Source organism: Triticum dicoccoides, chromosome 5B (assembly GCF_002162155.2).
Source record: "Triticum dicoccoides isolate Atlit2015 ecotype Zavitan chromosome 5B, WEW_v2.0, whole genome shotgun sequence".
In the NCBI taxonomy this organism is placed as follows: Eukaryota; Viridiplantae; Streptophyta; class Magnoliopsida; order Poales; family Poaceae; genus Triticum; species Triticum dicoccoides.
The window spans coordinates 343,037,249-343,043,302 of NC_041389.1; positions in this window are offsets into that span (position 1 = coordinate 343,037,249).

Below are 6,054 nucleotides of genomic sequence, written 5' to 3' on the forward strand. Positions count from 1 at the left end.
ATGTATTCATAGCTTAGGATTCCCTTCTTGCCGACACAAGGTGCAGGGGCAAGCAATACCGTGCGCTTTGTGAGATAGGTGCCACATCAAAGTTGCATTTCGTATTTGAACATCAAATCACCATTTTCATACATATATTTGGTCCACATGCAAGTGTGTTCGTGTTCTGACCCTCTCCCGCGTCATTTTTCGCACATTATAGTCAAGTCGGATGACGCAACAGACACGGTTTCACTCACACTAACCGTATGCCACGCCGATGCCCCTGTCACGCACATCCGCATAATACATTGGGCTCCACGAGGCTTCCCCTCTCAAAAATACCTACCCGCCTGCAGCTTTTTTCTGTTTGATAACACACGGTTATGATGTTTCGACCATGTGTGATGTTTCTTGTTTCCGCTCCTGCCTGCGTCCCTCGAAAATATCTGCCCGCCTCGAGGGTTTTTCTGTTTCATAACACACGGTTGTTATCTCCAGACCGTGTGCGATGCACCATCATCCAAATTTTCAATGGCCCCAGCATTTCACTCCCGCGTTTGACTCCTGCATAGTAAAATTTTCAATAGTCACGTCATTTTCTCAAACACCCCCCCGCCCCTCCTTCCACACACACACACACACACACACACACACACACACCAAAACCTCCTTGGGCGCGCACGCGCGTGCACACACACACACACACCCCTCCCTTGCTCAAAACCCTAGCAAGGTCGCCGCTGCCGCAAGGCCTCCATTGTCAACATCTGTCGGTTTGCCCGTGCAGCTTACCCATCGATCTCCATACCCAGGTCACCCTGAGTTTCTTAGATGGCGCCTGCCAAACGCCCCCTTTCCCACAGATCCCCATCCCCATCCCCCACTCTAGAGCATCGCAGCCTAAGCCCGGCTACGCTTCCCATGGAGCTCGAGGAGCGACTGGCCCAAAAGAGGTGTATTGCGGTCTCTTCGCCCGACATCACCGAGGAAGTTGACGACCATTACTGGCCGCAGGCACTCAATCAACGGGCTAGAGTATGCGGGTATGTCGCGGACGTCGGCTACGCCATTAAGGTCGTCGACAACAACGGCATGAGGCGGGCTATGTCACAGGTTAAGTGGCCCACCCCCAACCCCTCGGGTTCAACCGCCGTTGATCTCATCCATGGCCCCGCCGCTGATCTCCTCTGGCTCGCTGCAAGAATTTGCCATCCCACATCGCCATCGAGCCCCTTTTATCATTTCTGAAGGACACATTCTGCGACGCTGGCTTGGGATCCATAGCTTCCACGTCAGACCTCATCGAGGGTGACCACGAGGAGGGCACTCTCTCCGGCTCTTCCAAGGGGAAAGAGCCAGTCTGCAACATCAGGGAGGGCACCCTACAGCCGTGCTCTTCCAAGGGGAAGGATCCCATCTGCGACAACATGGAGCGCATCCAGGGTTCGTGTTCTTCCCACGGGAACGAGCCCATCAGTGCCAAGTGAGGAAACCCATGATTTGTTTTGTCGTGCCTCTTCACAGGGGGAACCCATGATTTGTTTTGTCGAGTCCCTTTTGTAGTCTAGTGAGAATTTGTCCAGTTTTAATTACTATATTTGGTTGTTTGCAGTATGCCTTGTTTATTTCAGTTGTTCACAATGTGATGCTCTATATGTACAATTATTTACTGTGTAGTACATTTCATCAATCCAGTTTTAAATATACCGATAGCAATGCATATATTTGCTTGCTGTTAAGCCTGTTATAGCTAGCATATGCCTCTTTTAAAGTTTTCTGATTGTTCGGTTGTTTGTAGTTAGCATATGTCTAGTTTCAAATACTATCTTTGTTTGTTCATAGTATGCCTTGTTTATTCCAGTTATTCACAATGTGATGTTCTATATGTGCAAGTATGAACTGTGCAGTTCAATTTCATCAATACCAGTTTCAACAATACCACTATGAATGACTACATTTGGTTGCTGCATCTTGTAGTTAACACACCTTTCCATTTTTATTTAACAATAACCGGTGTACTTAGACCGGCACAATACCAGTTTGAATGACTATGTTTGCTTGTTGTTAAATTTTAGGCCTGTTGCAATTAACACACATTTCCACTTGTTTTCCTTTACTAGCGTGTTTAAACCCGCACACTGAAGCTATCTTTTGGAGATTATTTTGTCTGACATGGATATATTTGGTTGATGTTTAGCCTGTTGTGCTTAATATGCCTCTCGATGTACCTACACAGGACAATTTTGGGAATGACTGTTGTTTTCCATCGAGGTTAGTTTCATCCCATGGCTTATATATACTCACTGTTCAGGATATCGGTAGCTGGTACCATATAGGCCGGGGGCTGATAAGGGACTAATCGGTGAATCAGACTTTTAACTGAATATATCTGTAACTCATTTATCATTAGGTTAACTAGCATTGGTACGCGTCGGTGCTATACAAACGGTTTTTAGCCCCTTTCCGCAACGGCATTCGGAATCGTCACCTAGTAAGTGAATGCGATAGGGGGGGGGTCCTTCCCACACGACCCAGAAACCGTCGGGGATATGCCCTCCTGGCACACACGCTCAGCAAAATGAGGTCATGTGCGACCGACAAGCGACCAAATACGGTTATACGTACAATAGTGCTAAAGAAAATACAATTATACAGGCAAAATCGTTTTCGGTCGTAAGTACATCCCACACAGTCAGTCCCCGCTAAACATTTCCGTTCGTATATACATCCCACACAGTCACTCCAAGGAAAACGTTTGCGCAAGGTGGCGTAACGCAAACAATTTTCAAGAGAATGTTGTGTGTGATTGTTCATTGATCCAACACGGTTTATTCCTAGAAACTGTGTCTGTTGCCTGAGGTCGTTTCCCATGGTGTCTCTCAATAAGTGTTTGTAATAGGAAAACCTAATTAGTAGGCTAGTTGGCCAATTAGCAGGCTAATTTCCCTATTATTAATAATCCATTTATTAATCTAATTGACATGCATATTAAGCACATAATATATTTCATTTCTATATTAAGGAAGCAGGATTTCATAATTGAAATACATCCGAGTACAACATGATATAGCTTCAGCACTCAACTACCCCATTACACAACTGCACCAGCACCAAGTTTCACATGCAACATCTAGAACCTTTCGAAATTAACTTCATAGACGGTACATAGACAGATGCATCTCATCTGGAAAACTGCTGAAGCGGAAGGTGAATATTGAGCCTTCATTCATGTTGAAGGTCTTTGCAACTTTAGGCCAGTGCCTGTGGATGATTGACCGTCCATCCTTCGTCCTCTTCAGGAACACTTCAATATTAAACCGTGGGTGTTGTATGAAAACTTTCCTCGCCTCCTGACCATAGAGCTGGTTTGAGAGGTAATCATCAGTGAACTGCTTTGGAAAGGACTAAAAACAAGGATGTGCATAAATATCTTCTCTATATTGGAAATGGGGCAAAGGAATAAAAAAAGGCAAGGTATAATAGTTAGTACCATCTTGTAAACCTCAGTGCTTCCCATTGTTTCCCTGCAACACATATAAGGTAGTTAGTCATCAAGTTAAGTAAGGGTTCGCATGCTATCAGTACCAATAAATTGTACGTGCTTTGCACGTCATTTAAATATATATAAAAAGCACGGAAAAATACATTTGAATATGTATTTCCTTTGCTAAAATCATACTGGACAAGATCCAATTTGGTTCTTTCCTCTCTAGAATCCAGATTGTTCTAGCCTCTTTTTATTAGAGTATCGGATAAGCATGTGGATAGATACTTCTAGAATACATGAGATGGTAGAGTTGGGTTTTCAATTAGAAGGCCATGTTGCAGTATCCTATGAGTTAAAAACTATATCCAACATATGATAATGCTCGGATTTGCCATCTCTTGACCGTTGGATGGGCATATCCAATGACTAATATTTGAAGCTATTGGCTATATAGTGGTATAGAAAATATGTTGATGAAAAATAAGCACATTACAGATTGATCAGATTAATTCAAGCCACATGGAAAACCTATTTATCCAAACCAAGCATGATTAAGAACTAGGAAATATAGCACTTGTATATGTTTCTCATGTATTAAGTGCAGCCAAATTTGATTTATTCCTCACATGGTATACAATAACAGAATGCAGCCACAACAATTGAACATCGCATTGCAGAATTGAACCAAGCAATTAACTAAACACCACAACAAATGAACCAAACGTTAACTGAGCACCACATTGCACAATATAACATACTCCTAATAGAAGACCAGACAGTTAACCAAACCAAGCATGCTTAACAACTTGGAAATATATCAATTATATTTGTTTCTCATGTATTTAGTATAGCCAAATTCAATTTATTTCTCACATGGTATAGAATAACAGAATGCACACACAACAATTGAACATCGCATTGCAGAATTGAACCAAATAGTTAACTAGACACCACAACAAATGAACCAAACGTTAAGTGAGCACCACATTGCACAATATAACATACTCCTAATAGAAGATCAAACAGTTAACCTAACCAAGCATGCTTGACAACTTGGAATATTGCACCCTAAAGAATTGAACATCACATTTGTAGAATTGAACCAAACAGTTAACTGAACACCACATTGCACGGCATATAGACCATATACACTAGAGCGGAATATTGCATGGTAAAAGTAGATAGCACAATTTGTTAAGGAAAGGCAGTAGTTAGCAAACTGAACATGGGTCCTTATAGTGAGCTAATAAGACAAGCTACTCATTGTCGGAGATATCAATGACAATTGGCTCCTTGGACATGGAAGAGGGTGAGGCCTCCGCATCGTGGGTGCCCTCGTCGTAGTGGTGAGTTGCCTGAGCCACTCCGGGCACCAACGTGCTGGCTCTCGAGATGAGGTAAGCAGGTGCACGCTGAGAAAACACCTCATAGTCTTCGTCGAAGGCACCGACAGTGGCCTCGAGAAAACGCCACGAACTGTCATTTAAAGTAGCCAACCGCATCGCGGCATCGGCGCGCGAGGCATCAATGGTGGCCTCGATGGCGAGGTGCTCCTCCAAGATCTGTGGGTTGGCACGAATGGCAGCCATCGTGACCTCATCCGCGCGTGCAGCCGTGATTTGCTTCTCTGCTGCCAAATGCTCCTTGAGATCCTGGCTATACTACATCCATCGTGGCTTAGAGCGAGCTTATTTGGTGGAGGGGTCGGTGATTTGGGTGGAAGGTGTCGCGCTCGCGCCAGTGGTCGGGGAATGTGGGATGTGGAAGGAGAAGGGGGATGGGGGTCAGGTGTGGATTACATGCCTGGATAGGCGAGGCCGAGCAGCGTGAAGGAGGGTCGCCGGTGAGGAGGCGGCACTGCAAGCAAGGAGTGAAGGTTTCAACTTGGAAAGGAAGGCGGAAACAGGGGAAATGTGGCTTTTGGTAAGGGGGAGGGGCGGGGAGGTAGATATTTCCACGGAAGCCGAAAATTTGGAATCACTTCAGCGAAAAAACTGGCGCGCAAAGTGTCATTAGACACAATCCCTTATTCGGAGCGGGCTGTGGACTGTAGCCGTCTTACCTTCTCCCGTAAGGCGTATGCGTACTATACTCCGAAGGTGCTCCAAGATATTTTGTGCTGCATCTCACATGGTTGGTTATAATTAACTGTGTGGGATCTACTTGCTTTTTCTTCTTGATTTGAATTACATAATTGGGTCACAGTGACAATGGACGGTGTTTGAATTGCTAGACCTTTTATCTGCAATGAACATGAAACTATATGTGTGTCGTAAAAGAATTGAAATTATTCAGGGTTTGTTTGGACATTTTATATATTAAATTGGTTTTCTAGCCATTTTAGGTTCACAATTCAAAATTAAACCACGTGCACATGCTCCGGTGCACCAACATGGGTTGTAAAATCATATATGTGTCCATGGGTTTATGCTTATGCCCGATGCAAGAAATGGAGATGAATTTCGAACACCATGGCACCGTGGCTCTCCGGCAAACGTCGACGAACTTGCTTTTATAATTCTAGTAAATCCAAAAGTCGTCCGAAATTCATGAAACTTGACATGCTATCATGGAGCGGCACCAAC